Raw genomic sequence first — 18,683 nt, 5'->3', positions numbered from 1 at the left:
CTGGGATGCCACACATAGAGGGCAATCTAAAAATATGTGTCAAAATTCACACTGAGCTAATTAGTTGACACAGCCATTCCTCTTCCAGTAATTTAATCTTACTTTTATATTCATCTTAATTCAAATCTTTAATTTAGTCTTAAAATAATTACATAGGTATGTACATTTCAAAGAAATTAATAAAACTAGCCATTAGGGAAACATTTGCTTGGAAAAATCATCTGGTATTGTTTTCATGTAAATCTGGGTCATCATGAAATTTTCCCGCCTTTCTCTTCATCTCTCCCCCTATATCCACCCTTTCCTTTGGACACAAATAAAATGAGTGTTAATTGCAAACACCAGTAAATAGTGATTGAGAATGATGAAGAGTTAGTATTTGTATGTCCAGAAATGTAAATTCTTTTAATCATGATACTACTGTTAATAATTCATGTTTATGTTTCTGCTTTTTGTAGGAAAATTGGATTTGCTGTGCTACTTGTCATTGTGATTTGTGCACATATGAGACGTCTTCATTCAGAACTTAAGCAAGAGCCCATATCAGTGGATTGCCTTGGTGGTGGTGTCTGGTCTTACACAGAGCAGGCAGGAAGCAACAAACATCCCTGAATCCAAAACAAGTGTGAAACCTGTACACATTTCATGATCTTTTCTGACTTAAAAGTTGCAACAGCTGATTTTCTAATGTTTTCCTTTAGCTGTGGCAAGATACCCTGGGAACCTCAGATGCAGGAGCACTCCTTATTTTATGTGGAATGAGGGATAGTGGGATGCTCAAAGTATGAGCCTTATATTGCCCTGCCTAGAAGAATGATCCTTATCTTCCCCTACCTAGAGAAGATGCCAACTTAAAAAGTAACTTGACTTGAAATGAACTCAACTCATTTCTTCAAAATAAATAATTAACCAGTCCTTCAGAAAGGAACAAATAGCAAGGTACTATCCAGTCACTCCTCCCCCACCTCATGCAATGAGTGGCCTTCGGTTGTGGCACTGCTGCCATCTCTGATACTGCCAGCAGTTGTCCCTTTGCAGAGGGTACATTATGGCCCTTCTAATTTGAACCATGTCCCAAAACAGATACTGGACAGATGCTGGGGATTTTTAATTAGTCTGTTCTAAATCAGGAATACGGAAACTTGATCATTGATTTCATGTTGTTTTTCTTCTCTTTCTCTGCAGTAGGGTTTCTGAGTCTCAGCACTATTGACATTTGTGGTCACACAGTTTTTTGCTATGGAGGGCTGTGGTGAATACTGTAGGATGTTTAGCAGCATACTTGGTCTCTACCCTCTAGATGGTATTAGCATTCCCTTCTCCCCAACTGTAACAACCAAAAGTAAGTCCAGACATTGCAAAATGTCCCCTGGAGGCAAAAGCATCTCTAGCTAAAACTATGGCTCCATGCCTAAAATGATTTACTGAATACTTTTACATGCATAGCATATCCCAGGCATTTGTAGGAAGGAAGGAAGAATGGATGGAAAGAAGGAAGGGAAGGAGGGAGAAAAGGTGGGGGTAGGCTGTAGGGAGTGAGAAAGGCAGAGAGAGAAAAAGAGAATGAGCCCTAGTGCAATATCTCAAGACACCCTCATTTCAAACAAGATACTACACAGACAAAAAATATAGCAAAAGCTTAATATTATGGAACTGCCTTCACATTCAAAAGAAAACAAAGGTCAACTTTCCACTCCTCCTTATCCAAAAGAAAGTTAACTCTTTTAAATTAATACCTTTCACATGAGCGCTAGTTGTGACACTGACATCATTTTTAGATTCTACTAAACTTGCACGTTGGTTTAAAAATGCAGAACCAGAAGCTGAGGGGACCAGGTGTCCATTTCTAGTAATGTCACTAATGCAATGACTTTGAAAAAACCATGTCAACATTTTGAACTTCTGTGTCCTCTAAAAGATCATCTGTCTCCCAGGACTCCTGCTTATGGAGGCCTTTTCAAATGAATCAGGTCCTATTAAATGATAGGGAAGATATAACTGTCCATCCTGTGTACATACCTCAGATTATCTTCTCAAGAGAATGATGCTTTCATTTACTTCTTTTTGTCTTTCTCTTACCTGAGTATATATAGTTAGAAGGATCTCTTTTTATTTGAGAACATAGAAGGAAGGAAGGCACTTTTTCAAGTGGTCATCAGAGCCAAAAGAAGGCCTCTGAGTCACAGTAGAATGACATAGTAGGCTGTGAAGCTACAGCACGACAGAATTGTCCCACTGACTCCACTCTGTTTGGTCTAGAACTGGTAGTCATAGGCATCTATTTCTTAGGGGTACTTGAAAACCAAAATTAGCTCATTCACCTCACTTGAAATTGTGCCTCCATCTGTCTCTTGACAATAAGCATTCCTATCTCTGAAGCTCCTTGAACACCAATTGTCATAACTACAGGTACATCTACTGGGTACTTAGCATGTGCTAGGCACTGCACTAAGATACTTCACAGCCTACTATGTCATCCCACTCTGGCTCAGAGGCCTTCTTTGGGCTCTGACGACCACTTGAAAAAGTGCCTTCCTTCCTTCTATGCTCTCAAATAAAAAGACATCCTTCTAAATATATATGCTAAGGTAAGAGAAAGACAAAAAAGTAAATGTTTTCATCTTCACATCTCCACAAATTAGTGCTCCTCCATTTTACAGATGTGGGAAGTCAAGAAAGGTGCCCAAAGCCACACAGCTATGAAGTGGTGGAGTCAGCCTCCAACTCCCAAAGCTGCCCCACACCCTGTGCATCTGTTCACATGATTCTGCCTCCACAGACACCTTCCCGGAGGTCTAAATGTATAACATGCATACTTTTGACACCATATTACCTATCTGTGTTAGGCCATTCTTGCATTGCTATGAAGAAATACCTGAGACTGGGTCATTTCTAAGAGTTTTCGTTGGCTCACAGTTCTACATGCCGTACAGGAGGCATGATGCTGTCATTTGCTCCTAGGGAAGCCCCAGGAAGCTTGCAATCATGGTGGGAAGTAAAAGGGAAGCAGCCATCTCACATGGCAGCAGCAGGAGCAAGACAGGGAGAGTGTGGGAAGAGGTGCCACTTGTAAACCACCAGATCTCCTGTGAACTCAGTGCAGGGGTTCACTTACCACCAAGGGGATGGCCCAAGCCTTTCATGAGGGATCCTCCCCCATGATCCAAGCACCTCCTACCAGGCCCCACTGCCAACACTGGGAATTACAATTCAATATGAGATTTGGGCAGGGACAAATAGCCGCACTATATCGCGATCACTTAAATGTAGCTAGTTAAGGGCAACCGTGTGAGCCAAACATCTTGGTTATCCTTGCCTCCTCCCTTTTTCTCCCACCTCACAGTCAATTCCTCACATATTCTATGAGCGGTATTCCTGAAATGCTTCCAGAGTTTGACTCCTCATCACCTTCACCACTATCTACACTGTCCAAGCCACCACTGTTCCTTCCATGGGTAACATTTGTTCTTTTGGCATTCTGGAGCACCTTTAAAACCAGAGTGTAATCTGTCTCTCCTCTTTCCAACAGCTTTCCACTCACTCAGAATGAAGGCCTTACAGAACATAGGCATGGCTCTACAGAATGTAGCCTGATCCCCACCACAGTCCACCTGGCTTACTCCACTCTTATTTCATTAGCCTTGTAGTGGCTCCTCAGAACAAAACAAAAGCACCAGAAACTTTCTTCTCCAGGTATCACACAGGGCACTTTATCTCTTTCTTCATGCACGTCTCTGCTCAGATGTCCTCTTACAACCAAGGCCTTTTTTGACAACGCATCAAAAGCAGAGCCCCTCTCCTGCCCTACTTTGCCTCTCTACCCTGCCTTCCTATCCTTAATACCTAGGTTATGTTCATGAACCAAAGACTGGCTCTGTGTATTGACCCCTTGTTTATTTCCTCACCGCAGGAGAATTGTCAGCTCAAAGGCTTGCTGATGCCAAATTCAAATTTTTACACATCCAGTTATTTAAAAAACAGCACAAACAAGCAGATTTTTAGCCATTTGGAGCCTGCCTACATTACGTGCCCTATGACACCTTAACCAACAGCGGTTGCTCATTGATCAGATGGGGTCTTGTACTTCTAAGGCCCTGAACACTGTGGCCCTCTGAGCTCTGTGACCCAGATTCCCTGCTGTACTGCTGAGTGACATCATATAGATCCTCTAAGCCCCCCTTCTGATCCCCTTCTCTCTTGATTTTCGCTTTGCTCTTCTCCACTTCTAAACAGTGGCCCCCTTGCCCTAAACCTCTGGATGGTCTCACACTATGAGAGACATCCTCTTTCACACAACTCCATCCAAGTGCCATTCAGTAAAGCATGTTGTATGTTCCTGCCCACTGTGTTCACATCTTTTTTCTTGATCAGCCCCCAAATCCCTCCTACTCAACTCCTACAGCATAGCAGCCTAATATATTTTCTGCCTCTTCTCAAAGTCAGTCTCAAATAGCAGGAACTTTTTTTTGTTCAACGATGCATCTCCAATCCCTAGAACATGACTTCCATGTTGCTAGTAGACATCTGATATATACATATGTAATAGGTATCAAATACATATATGTATATTTGTTGTAGTAACAAATGAGTGAATGAATCATCACTACATCACTGTTCTTCATTTCTCTTTCACCCAGTCCCATTCTTTTATACTTCATCATTTCTTCCAATAATTAGTTCTCTTTCACAAGATAGCAAACATTATATAGCCAGCATTATAGTGGAGAAAGATAAGGGAACTTACAGTAAGGAAGTAAAGAAGCCACTCCCAGATAAGGAAGCTAGACTGAAGTCTCACTACATACAGCTCTTGGTTGAGATTTTCATCCTCCATCTTGCCACTCCCAGCAACACTTCTTTCAAATCAAGAGTTGGTAGAAGAGAAATGGACGGCTACCTCACAAACCATGTTGCTCAAATTCTGCTACACCTCTGTGGGCTTCAGCCTCAACACCACCATGCTGCCTCTCACCAAGATTTAAAGAGATACAGACAGGCTTCACCCTCTTAGAGGAGAAAAAAATAACCCACCTCTTATAAGAGAAATCAGTGTACTGGTAGGGAATGTAAGGTTCCTATTATGCCTGGGTACAATTTTGTTTGCCCTGTAATCTTTGCTAGCAGGCATTCATGCATCCCTAACTGCTTTAGGAAGAATGCTGAATTCTACTGGGCATTTGTTGGTAAGACAGGAGAGAAAGTGCAGCTTAGCCCTTTCCTATACTTCTCAATAGGAGCAGAACCCCCATTCAGAAGAGCACAGTTGCTGTGGTTGACTTGGGTGTGCACCACCCACTGCCCATTTTCATTCATTCACTCGCAAGGCCACACAGAGGCTTTGTCATCACTTTGAACTATGCCATCAATGACATCTTAAATTCTAACAGATACATCCAATGTTTATACACAGCATCCCCCACCCCCACAAATCCTAGTCAGCCTCCTTTCTTCCTTGTCAGGACCTCCCAGTTCCATCTGCCCTCCTGGACCACACAATCACTCCCTTGAACCACAACTATCAGCACTTTCTTCACTTTCTTCCTGGTTACCCCTCCGCCACACTCATGATTCCACAGCCTCACCCAAACCATCTCATGTTTTCTCTGTTTTTTTCTGCCGCATCCCATATACTCTGTGAGCAACATGGATACGCCAGCCACACTCCTGCCTCCTCGCCTTGGGGCTGGCTGTTCTCTCCGCCAGATTGCTTGTCCTCTGCAGCAATGTGGCCAGCTTCCTTCAAGAATTTGAGGTCAATGATAGCTTCCCTGAACACCTTATTTAAATTCTAAGTCACAACTCCCTCACAACTTCTGATATCCACTAGGCTGACGTGTCTATTTCCACACGGCATATCACCTTCCCGCATTTCATTTTGCTTACGAATTAACCACGCTTCCTCCTGATCTTCAGTCCTCCTCTCCTTCTAGTATTTGGGAAATACTGGAATATTTCCCAAAGGCAGGGAGTTTTTTTTCTATTTTGTTCACTGATGTATTCTCACCTCTTGAAATAATGTCAGCACACAGCAGATGTTCAATAAATACCTCTCAAAAACATAAATGAGTGAACGATTGGTTTCCAAGAACACACGGGCCCTTGTTCAAGGCTCAGCCACCTGGCCCCTCCGTCTGCAGTTCTCTTTACCACCACGCCTGGGCTTTGCCCCTCATATTCTCCTTCTCATTTTTACATATGACATTTGTATCTATCTCATAATGAAAAGAGGGAAGAAAACTGGCCGCAGGTCTTCTAAGTTCCCTTCCCTCAAAAAGCATTTTTATTTCTACTCACCCAGTCTCCCTTTCCTCTGCCTCAGCAGTAGAGGGATGGGTCCTTCCTTTCAAAGTCTGGCCCTTCCATCCGTGCTTCTGATCATCTACCCTCCCATTTTTTTCTAGGAGGGTGGCAGGTCCATTTTCGGGTAAACTGGTGGGGTTCGCACGCCATGAAGGAAGCACCATGCCCTCTGTGAGAAGAAAAAGAGGATTTTCCACACTCTGGGGCAAGAGGGAAAAGCCCTGGAGAGGCAGCGGGCAGAGCTAAGGCGGCCAGAGTACGTGCAGCCCAGGGAGGGCCCCTTTGGACCCAGCTGTGGAGATTCTGAAAGTTTGCTGAGGAGGCGCGAAGGTTGGAAGGTTCGCGTCGCTGAACTACAGAGTACGGGAGCTCAGGCCTAGGAAGACAGGGCGCTGTCAGGACAGGGCAGAAAGCTCTAAAAGGAGTGAGCAACGTTGAGACTCCAGAAGAAGAGGCAGGACCGCAGAACTCCAAACATCTTTTCTTTCCATGGTGGCGGCAGCACTACAGCTGGGGTTTAGGTGGAGCGCCCGGCAGCCTCACAGGAGCGTGCTCTTCCTACCTAGCCCCACCGGCCCGACTTTCAACGGTCGGGAAGAGCAGCGGCCGCCAAAGACCCAGTGCCACCTTGTGGCCACAACAGCAACTGCAGGCGCGGAGCCCTGCGTGCGCAGCTCCCTTTCTCTCCTCTGCGCATGCTCAGGATCCCGTAACCCTGGGTTTGGGAACCCGCCCGGGGTGCTCAGTTGGATCACTAGGAGGTAGAGAATGGTATGGGAGAACCTGGGAAGGGACAAAGACGTTATTGTAATAACAATATGGAGACTCCAGCTATTCTGAATGTTGAAGGAGAGGTGACATTTTATACCTGGCATCCTAGTAAAAAATGAAATCGATTCGTAGTTCATTCCCTCTTGGGTTTTTAATTTCTCGTTTCTACCAGTTCCTTCCATCTCTCCCACCATGAACTTCAGCCACTTCCTTTTCTAAGAAAAAGAAGAAGAAAAAAATGTTACCAAGTTTACTACCCCTTGAAATTTGTCTTGTCTCCTTTTTCCTCTTTTTAAAAATTGTGGTAAAATAGACATTACATAGACTGTACCATTTTAACAGTTTATAACAGTGTAAAGTTCAGTGGCATAAAGTACTTTTACATTTTTGTGCAACCATCGCCAACATCCATCTCCAGAACTTTTCTGTCTTCCCAAACTGCAACCCTGAACCCATGAAACACTAACTCCCCATTCCCTCCTGCCCTCAGCTTCTCCCACCTCAAACACCACTCCCAGCCTCAACCATCGGGCCACTTTCTGCCTCTCTGGAGAGTTCACTACTCATCAACCACGGCTTTGCTGAGAAGCCAGGATAGAGATACGAGTTCCCCCACTCCGATCTACGTTTGTTTCTAAGTGGTGGTAGGATTTTTAGGTAAGCTTTATTCCTTTATTAAACTTCTCTGTGTTTTCCTTCTTTTTTCCAATAAAACTGCAACTTTTATTTTTAAAAACAAGGATACTCTTTTGAAGAAAGAGATGGGCCGGTGTTTACTAAGCAGGTGTCTGCGTGGGTGGGGAAGGGCATTCCAGGCAAAGGGATCAGGAAGCAAAGAAGGCTTTGGGGGGGGGGGCGCGGGGATGAGGAGGGTGGCGTTTTGGCGAAGTACAGCTTGGTCAACGTGACCAGAGTTTGGAGATTAAAATGAGCGAAGAGGAATCGAGATATCAGGCTGCCTGCAAGGTGGGCAGAAGTAAGATCTAAAAGGCTTTGTTTGCCACGTTAAGTAATAACTGTTAGCACCGTATAAAAAAGAACTTATTGGAAATCTGCTGCATAGGACACAGAACAAATGGCTGAATACTCAGGCCTCAGAGAGGACAGAGGAAGGGTCTCTGGGGAGAATCTGTGACTTGCCCTCTAGGCTGCTGCCATCGGCTGACCCACTTACAACTGCTACCTGCCCCCATGTGTCCGCACTCCAGATTTACATTCCGTGGAATGATCATCTGATTTTCCCTGCCTGTGTTACATTCCCCAGCCTGAAGTGAGGGATCAGGATCTTGTATCAGTTCCCCACCAAAACCCCAGGAATTTTTTAGTGAAGCCAGGGAAGACAACTGAGAAACAACATCTAGAGATGGAGAGGACCTGGGAGAGAGCAGCAGTCTAGATGCCTGGGAAGGAGAGTTTTAAGAAGGGAGGGATATATTGTATCAATGCCTCACACGGGGCCACATTTAGCAAGATGAATGGGAAAATAATAAATTACTTTGGCAACTAAGAAAGCACAGATAAGTTTTGCCCTAGCATACATGGGGCTTACAAAGGATGGCTAATGGCAGTGGGTTGAAGAGTGAATGGAACGAAAATAAACGGACTAAGTGCTCACTGCTTTACCAGGGAACCTGGTGGTCTCGAATGGGGTGGAGGGGGAAGATGGTAGCTACAAGGGTCTAAATGGTAAGGACAGAGATTTGTTAGTGGCAGCGATGTGAACATATTTCTAGCCTGTAGGGAAGGAACCAATTAGAGGAAGACGTGGAAAATAAAGGAAAACAGTCAAGAGAGAAGTCTTGGTTCCGGTGAGGTGCCAGGGAGACACAGGTCAAAATTTTCCTCTAAGGTTGGACAGAGAGAAGTGAGAATGAGTAGCTACAAACAAGTGTGTTGTCATCCCATTTTTTTTTTAATGTACCTGTGAGTGTGTTTGTACATAGAAACCGCTGTATCAGAAACATTTCTATATTTATTGTCATGTGACTAGACATGGTATAGAGAGTTTAAAGGGAGTTCATTTCTGAGCCTGAGTACCTCAGTTTTATTTCTCGAGTCAGACCCATAGTCATCTGCTGGCATGGTACAAGTGGCCAGGTGACAAGTAGTTTAGGGAAAATAAGTTCTATTTTAATGTCTATTTAGAAGTTATATACTCTTTCATCATGACTGTTTCAGAGAAATGTATTCAAGCATTGTGTGACTTGCTAGTAAGATTAACAAAAATGTTAAAGGAAGTATAACAGTCCAGGGAGTTGGCTATTATTAAGACAATATAGGAAAAATAAATGAAACTTTCAGAATGAACGGTCTAGGGAGTGATCATGGGAGGGGTCTGCCTAAGTTAAGGAATGGAAGCTTTGGAGCCAAAGGAGGTTAAGGAAAGTTTGAGGCCAGGTTTTAGGCGATTGTTCAGGGCAGGGTGTAATAGAGGTCCACAGGGTTCAGGCAGATTCTATAAATGCAGGGGGCAGCTGTGTCTTGTCTTCTACAGCAAGTGGTGGGGATCGCACAGAAAGGATTAAGGGCAAAGGTTTATGACCCAGGAAGAGTATAGGCTCAGTGTGGCCAGAGCTTCCAGGTTTTCAAAAACAGCCAGATATCTGTATTTTATGCAAAAATTTCTTAAATTTTTAATAAATTGTAGGTTCATTTTAAAAATTACTTTTAAATGCTTTTTTAAAAAACATTCTACAAACCAAACTAACAACTAGCATGCAGGATTTGGCTCTTGAGCCACCTATTTCCAATCTTGATTCTATACAGCTGTTCCTCATATTATAAATAGTGTGCTATGATCTGAATGTTTGTGTTTCTTCAAAATTCATACATTGAAATTCTAACCCCTCAAGTTATGGTATTAGGAGATGGTGCCTTTGGGAAGTGATTAGGTCATGAGGGTGGAGCCCTAATGAATGGGGTTGGTGCCCAAATAAAAGAGGCCGGGAGAGCTGACTTACCCCATCCACTGTGTGAGGACACAGGGAGAAGGCACCATCTAGGAATCTGGTAACAGGCCCTGACCAGACACTAAATCTGCCAGCTTCTTGCTCTTGGACTTCCCAGTCCCCAGAACTGTGAAAAATGAATTTTTGTTGTTTATAAGCAACCAGCGTATGGCATTTTGTAATAGCAGCTCAAATGGACTAAGATGTGAGTTTTTGGTTGTTTTTTCATTTGTTCGTTTTTAGAGACAGGGTCTCACTCTGTAACTCAGGCTGGAGTGCAGTGGCATGATCATAGCTCACTGCAGCCTCCAACTCCTGGGGTCAGGTGATCCTCTCACCTCAGTCTCCCAGGTATCTGGAACTACAGGCAAGTGCTACCATGCCTGGCAGTTTCCTTTATTTTCTCTAGAGATAGGGTCTCGCCGTAATGCCTAGGCTGGTTTCTAAATCCTGGTCTCAAGCAATCTTCCCACTTTGGCCTACCAAAGTATTGGGATTACAGGTATGAACCATCGTGCTGAGCCCTATAAAAGATTTTTTTCCCCATTTATATCCTGTCCTTGAGAGAAACCTCTTGCTTACTCTTGCATTTGTCTCAACCTGGATTCCTTTCTTTCTTACCATAAGCCTTGGTTTAAATGGCATCTTCACGTCTAGTCTTTCTCTTGAGGGTTCCCAAACCCAACAATCATACCAAAACATGGATTGTCATTGTTTCCATTATTGTTTTTTTTATAATGTTTATTTTGACTTTTACTGCTAAGCACTTTACATTCACTGCTCTACAATTTTGACGTCTATATCACCCAGGGTTCAACCAGGAATGCACAACTAGCAGGAGATGATACATATATAGATATATATAGAGATATAGATTTATTACAAGGTAGGCTTACACAATTGTGGGAATGGATAAACAAATCCAAAATCCACAGGGCAGGCCATCAGGAACTCTCCTGCCCAGGGTGAAGCTCCTGTCCACAAGCGGTTGCCTCCCCCTTCAGGGAAATCTCAGCCCTGGTTTTAAGGCCTTTCAACTGATTGAATCAGACCCACCCAGACTATTTAGAATGCTCTCCCTTATTTAAAGTCAACTAATTCTGGATGAACTCACATTTACAAAGTACCATTTCCATAATGCCTAGGTTAAATAGCTGGAACTATGGCTTAACTAAGTTAACATATCCCAAAAAACCTATCACAAATATATTCTAAATATTTCACATAGTGTAAATATAATCCTAAATATTTTAGCCAGGACACTCTTTTGAGGTTCTATGATTGTACCTTTTTTGTAGATGAGGAAATTCAAACTCAGGAGAAGAAGATAACTTCTCCAATGTTTTGCAGCTAGTAAATGGAGGTGAGGTTTAACCTAGATAATCAGACTCCTGAACTAACCAGCTGAGCCAATTTGCCCTGCTGCCTCCTCGGAGAAGAATATGATTAAGTGCCTTAAAAGCTACAGATCAGCTGTACTCGCTTTTGTATTCTAAGCACCTAGCCTGGCATATATTAGGGACCCAATTATTGAATTAGCTGGTTAATGTATAAGATTTTAAATGTTCTGTGTTTCCTCAAGGGAAGATCAATGAAATCCATTTAGTGAGTTCTTCAAACTGAAAATACCTAAAAACAATTTTCTTAACTTCTATTTAAATGTTCTTTGGTTATCTAAAAAAATTAAGCAGTTATTTAGTTTAGAGCTGAAGATATTAAGTAAAATAGCTCAAGCTAGGTTTTTTTTCCCTAAATTGCACCATTTTCCAGAATGTAGCTTTATACCTTATCATAATATAAAGCCAAATTTGAGGAAGTTCAATTTATCTATTTTTGTTGTTTTTGCTTGTGATTTTGGTATTGTATCTAAGCATTTATTGCCAAATGAAAACTCATGTTTTCCTGTATGAGTTATGTAGTTTAACTCCTTCATTTTGGGTCTCTGATCACTTTTGAGTTGATTTTTGTATATGGTGGGAGGAAGGAGTTTGACTTCAATGTTTTGCATGAGGCTATCCAGTGTGTCCTAGCACCATTCATGGAGGAAATTATTCCATTTTCAGTAAGTGGTTGTATTAGTCCATTCTTATACTGCTATGAAGAAATATCAAAGACTGGGTAATTTAAGAAGAAAAAGCAGTTTAGTGGACTTACAGTTCCATATGGCTGGGAAGAACTCACAATCATGGCAGAAGGCAAGGGAGGAGCAAAGGCACGTCTTACATGATGGCGAGCAAGAGAGTATGTGCAGGGGAACTGCCCTTTATAAAACCATCAGATCTCAGGCTGGCCACGGTGGCTCATGCCTATAATTCCAACACTTTGGGAGGCTGAGGAGGGCAGATCACCTGAGGTCAGGAGTTCAAGACCAGCCTGGCCAACATGGTGAAACCTCATCTCTACTAAAAATACAAAATTAGCCAGGCTTGGTGGTGCGTACCTATAATCCCAGCTACTTGAGAAGCTGAGGCAGGAGACTCACTTGAACCTGGGATGTGGAGGTTGCAGTAAGCTGAGATCGCACCACTGCACTCCAGCCTGGGCAAAAGAGCAAGATTCCATCTAAAAAAAAAAAGAAATATATATATATACACATATATATGTATATATATACCATCAGGTTTCATAGGACTTATTCACTATCATAAGAGCAGCATAGGAAAAACCTGGCCCCGTGATTCAATTACCTCACACTGGGTCCCTCCCATGACACATGGGGATTATGGATCTGCAATTCAAGATAAAATTTGGCTGGGGACACAGTCAAACCATATCAGTGGTCTTAGCACTCTTGTTGAAAATCAATCTACTATACAAGTATGGATTTACTTCTGGAGGTCTTGGCACTCTTGTTCAAAGTCAATCTACCATACAAGTATGGATTTATTTCCAGATGGTATGGTAGATTGATTTCCATATGGTAATCTACCATTTAATACAGTATGGTAGATTGATTTCCATATGGTAATCTACCATTCCATACAGTATGGTAGATTGATTTTCAACAAGAGTGCAGATACCACTGACATAGTTTGGCTGTTTCCCTGCCCAACTATTTTAATTCTATTCAGTTGATATATATGTCTGTTTTTTATGGTGGTAATATATTGTTTTCATTACTTTAGCATTGTGGTAAGTTTTGAAATCTGAAATTGTGACTCCTCCAACTTTGTTTTCATTTTTCCTGATTGGTTTAACTATTTAGGGTCCCTTGAAGTTCCTAAATAAATAAATAATTAATAATAAATAATTAATAAATAAATTTTAGAATCAGCTTTCCCATTACTGAGAAAAAAGTTGTTAGGATGTTTGCTAACTATTGCACTGATTCTGTAGATCATGTTGGATAATATTGCAATCTTAACAATTTTAAATCTTCCAGTCCACAAACACAAGATGACTTTTCACTTGTTTAGGTCTTTCAGCAATTTTTTGTAGTTTTCTGTGTACAAGTTTTGCCCTTTAATTTCCTTTGTTAAATTGGTTCTCTAAGTATTTTATTCTTTTTGATGATATTGCTTTTTAATTTTATTTTCAGATTGTTAATCACTAATGTACAAAAATAAAAAGTATTGATTCTGTGTCCTCCAATGTTGCTGAATTTACTCATTAGCTCTAACAGTTTTTTGTGGATTATATATGATTTTCTATATATAAGATCATGTCACATGCAAATAAAGATAATTATACTTCTTCCTTTTTAATTTGAATGCCTTCTATTCCTTCTCCTTGTCTAATTGTTTTGGCCATAACGTCCAGCACAATGTTGAATGGAAGGAGGCATCCTTGTCTTGTTCCTGACCTTAAGGAAAATGTTTTCAGTCCTTCATAATTATATTAGCTATGTGTTAAATGAGTGGCTTTAAGAGCCATCAGTTGCAGCAGAACATGTTGTCCAGTATAGCTATTTTTCCTACAATTTTTTCTCCAATGTATAAAGATATATTCCTAAGTATTAAAAACATATCTCCATGGTTCAATTTCTATGTCTTGGTCAGCACAAGATTGGAAAAATGGCCAAGGGTTATAAAATTTTTCATGCATGTTAATCAGATAAAAGCTTCAAGGCTTAGAAATAGCCTTCAGGGGTGCACTGAAACCAAATCGCAAGAGCCAATAATTATCATTTCCCAAACTGTGTTCTGTCACTTTGCTTGCATATCTTGAATTTGGTGATTGAGGGAGTATTCATGCCATGAAAACTGACAATCACTACAAATCAAGACTTTTTTGGAGTGCTTGCTACTGACACAGGATGTTTTTGAGGCACTTCGACAAGAGACCTCCATGACCGGCAGGGCCTCTGCTCAAGTTTCACTCATGCCCAGTGGCCTTGCTCCGCCCACTTGGCACAGCAAGCTGTGCTTGGCTCACACTACCGGTTCAGATCCTGTGCTCACAGCAGGGTCCGCACTCAGGCTTCGGCTGGGCTCTGCATGCGATGACCTGATTCTGCCTTGGGCACGGGCTTCTGGATGAGGGGAAGGTGGTGGTGCCTGAAAACTTCAGAGACATCAGCAACTGCAGAACCCCAAAGAGGGTGTTACGGCATGTTTGCTCCCACCCCTGCTCCAGCCCGTAGCTTCTGGGTTGGCCCTGCCACAACTTGCTGTTGCGTGGGGCAGCTGCCCAGCACCGGCAGAGGGCAAGACGGCTATACTGTCACAGTCCCTTTCTGCCCACTGTTCAGCATGTCCCAGGTTCTTGTCTTGCATTCGAGAAGAATGAGGTTATGTGAACAACCAGAGCGAGCGGAGAAAAGTTTTACTGAGCAACAGAACAGCTCTCAGCAAAGAGCGGACATGAAGTGGGTAGCCCCTACCCAAAGGCAGGTACTCCCAACCTGTGGCTGAGTCCGGGGTTTATATGGGATAGTAGAGTGACTGCTGATTGGTCCATGGGAAGCCTGGAAAAAGCACCATTCAATTGGCCAAAAAGCATTGAGGAAGTCCTTACTCTGGTAGGGGACTTTACCTGGAACTGGCAGCTTGATTTTCAGATTTCAGGCTGTCTTTGGCTTGGATGCCAGGTTTCACCGGGACTCGCCTCTATCTGCCTAGGAATTTGTCTGCCTCCTGTCACTGTCGTTAGCAGCACGCCCTTGGGCCTGCTCCAAACTCTGATGTTCACTGTTTGGTAAACTCATGCCAAATATTACCCTGCATCATGTGCTCTTAATAATGTGAAATGCTGTGGCTGATGTTACAGAGCTGTGGTAAGGAGCCGTGGTGTAGCGGGATGTTTAACATAGCACGAGGCAGAGAATGTGTCTACAAGGTCAATATGTTCTGTCTTATAGCTCATCTTTGTTTCACTTTATCCATATTAATTTATCTCTGTTGGCTCTGTGTGTTTCATTGTTTTGGGAACTTATGTTGGAATCTCACATCACTTAATAATTAGACAGTTCTACCAACAGTAATTATAGATTCTCTTTTTAGGTCTCGCAAATCTGAAAAGACAGGCTGTTACAGAGAAAACATCATAAAAGAAGGTATGGAAAAATTGTTCTTCAATTAAATTACTGAAAGTGGAACTCCTTTCTCAGAAGTAAGAGCTAGTAAGGACTGTGCAATTTTTGTTACTATCTTAAGCTAATTATAAGCTGTGCACTAACCTTATATGTTGTATATATCCAAACTAACTATATTGTTTGCTCGAAATGGTATCTTGGGAAATTCAGAGACAAGGCCAATGACATCTTAGCTCAGATAATACATTTCTTTTCTTAAATATCTTGACTTCAGAGATGGTCAATTCCTATTCTATTCTAGGCTGGTAGACTTGCTTTCTATTAATCCGAATCATTTTAATGTGGAAAGACAGGTCCCTTATACTGTTACCAACCAATGAACAGGCCTCAAACTCCTCATCCTTGGCCACAGCACTTAATCTTTATCTAATGTGAGCATATATAATTGGATTCATTATTATCTGAAGAGCAATAGACACTGAATTTTTAACTATTCAATCACACCATCAGCCCACTGAATTAGCTCTACTTTTTCTGACTTCCTCTACATTTTCTGGGTAGTAAGCTATTATTTTCAATATTTGGCATAGTTTAATACATATGGTGCTGCTGCTTATAGAAAATAGGGCAAAGTTTGAATTTACCTCAAGGTAGAATGTAATTTAAAATTACTAGATTGTTTTCTAAATATCTAATCTATGCCATGGTGGGGTTTTGAAATAATTACTAACTCCAATAAACACTGAGACAGAAACCAAAATTACTACAGCATCTATTTTTACAGCGTTGCCAGAAATAACCATTTCAGGTTTGGGGTCAATGAGTACAACACATTTTTTAACATAGTAGGAACTTATTTATAGATCTATGTTTGTCTGCTTCCCAGTATACAGGGCAGCATTTCTCTTTGGACTGAACTTATCTATATGTTACTGTAGTAAAAAGCAAAGCAAACCACTCGGTGTGCAAACCCCAAAGAAAAAAACGTCCTCCAGCATTCCTGTGGTTTACCACTAGAGGAACTAAAGAGTCAGTCATCCAAGATATGTGGCCAAGAGGCACCTAGAAGATATAGGGTGACATAAATCACGTAGAATTTGCCAAATAATTCTGTAAATGGGCTAAAAGCATATGATACTCTTGAAATAAAATCCTTACCAACTCTATTTCCCAAAATAAATTTTTCTTTTCTCATGCTTTTTTTTCCTATATAGCCCATGCACGTGAAGGCTTAATTTCCTTCCAGCATTTTAACAGAATTTCCAAACATTTATCTTTTTAAATGTCTATATCCTTTTAAGTAGCAAAAGAAAGAGTCACTAAGTATGCTGAGGGAAAATTCAATTCATTACAAATTATCTAGAAGCTGTACGCACCATTCCAGCTATGAAGAATCAGTCCTACTCAGGGAACTAATGAGCCCTAGATTCTCCATTAAATTGGTGCCTGTCATTTAAAATGATCCACAGATGGATATGTACCTGCATGTGGTGTGAATTATTTACATGTAAATAGTACATATACCCAGTTTTCTTTTAAAAAATGAATTTATTTGCTATAGGTTTTAAAATCTGTCTTTTTTACTTGTACTGTTTTATAATTTATTAGGGCTTGAATTTAAAGCTATTTCTTCAGTCACCAAGTGACAATAATATACAAATCTTTGAAATGATAAGCAATGCAAAAACAACAGTCATGTTTTTAATTAAATCACATCTGTGCTTCTTTAACCTAGCTCATATCTGTCTGCAAATAGCAAGAGAACTTCAACACCCCTCCCCACCTCCAGAAGAAAATTAACATACTTAATTGTTTTTCCATTTTCCCTTTTCATTGCTGATGTCCAGCTTCCATCATGGCTATTACAGCTACTGAGCATAATCATATGACAGGATATGTAGACTCCTGATGGCTCAGGTGAAAACAAACACATAAATAGAGAAATATGCTGAAATCCTTGCGGGCAAGGAAGGCGAGGTCTGGCAGAGAAGGCAAGCTCCCTCTAGAGGAAAACTTGGATGAGCGAGCACACTGATAGTAAGAACACAGTCCCAAAACTCAGGGAGATTTAGACATCTCAAGAATGCTTTTGTTTTTGTTTTCCATTGCACACTATTTTAAAAATACATGCAATTCATTCTAATCACCATATTTAAATAACAACATAAGAATGCCTACAAATACAGAGGGGAGATGCTGGACAGTGTTTCCTCCAGAAAAGTGGAGAGGCAGAGGGAGAGGGAGAAGGGGGGGGTGAGGGGGGAGAGAGAGAGAGAGAGAGAGAGAATGCCTGCACAGTGGCGATTTCAATCACATCCTTCCATTTATGGGCATTGCCACATGATTAAACCTCAATAAATATAGTGCATCCACCCAAATTTCCAGGCAAATATTGATTTTTTTTTGTATTTGATAATTCCCGCAAAATGTGAAAACCTAAAAATGAGAGTCAATAGAAATATTTAACATAATGCCTCTAATGAGATAATCCATGAAAAACTTTATGATCAAAATGTACAGGGAAATTTCTCTCAAAGTTTCACATTCAGCCGACACGAATTTTAAGGTCATCATTGCTTTAATTTTAAAATTTTTAAAATTTCTAATTTTTCTTTGAGAGTTGAGAGTGGTAGGCTGGTGTCAATACCAAAACAAGTTTAATAAATTAATGAGTCTGTCCTACATAAAACTTTGAAGGAAATAAAGTTGCATTGTGCACCGTGCTCTGGGAAATTTGTTTTTTACATCTATATAATTTTTTTTTTTTTTTTGAGACAGAATCTTGACCTGCCACCTAGGCTGGAGTGCAATGGCACAATCTCAGCTCACTACAACTTCTGCCTCCTGGGTTCAAGTGATTTTTATGTCTTAGCCTCCTGAGTAGCTGGATTACAGACATGCACCACCACACCTGGCCAATTTTTGTATTTTAGTAGAGACAGGGTTTCGTCATGTTAGTCAGGATGGTCTTGAACTCCTGGCCTTACATGATCTACCCACCTCAGCTTCCCAAAGTGCTCATTAAAGGCATGAACTACTGCACCATTAGTCATATTTATTTCAGAGAGACAGAGAGAGAGAGAGAGAGAGAGAGAGAGAGAGAGTGTGTGTGTGTGTGTGTGGTGAGTGCATATGTAAAAAAAATCAAGATAAATTTGAAGTCTTTTTGTTCTTCATCCCCTCTCCCTTGC

General features: G+C 41.3%; 1 long non-coding RNA gene across 1 annotated transcript in view; it reads right to left on the bottom strand.

Moving 5' to 3' along the window:
• LOC108309870 overlaps positions 1-17,478 on the bottom strand; it is a 170,036-nt gene extending 152,558 nt beyond the window's left edge. The window contains exon 1 of the long non-coding RNA XR_005201527.1: positions 17,298-17,478. This is a non-coding gene — a long non-coding RNA (uncharacterized LOC108309870). The remainder of the gene's footprint in view (positions 1-17,297) is intronic.
• Between the last annotated feature and the right edge of the window lie 1,205 nt (positions 17,479-18,683).

The sequence above is a fragment of the Cebus imitator genome, unplaced genomic scaffold (assembly GCF_001604975.1).
Source record: "Cebus imitator isolate Cc_AM_T3 unplaced genomic scaffold, Cebus_imitator-1.0 Scaffold98, whole genome shotgun sequence".
NCBI lineage: Eukaryota > Metazoa > Chordata > Mammalia > Primates > Cebidae > Cebus > Cebus imitator.
This window is presented reverse-complemented; position numbering and strand designations above follow the sequence as displayed.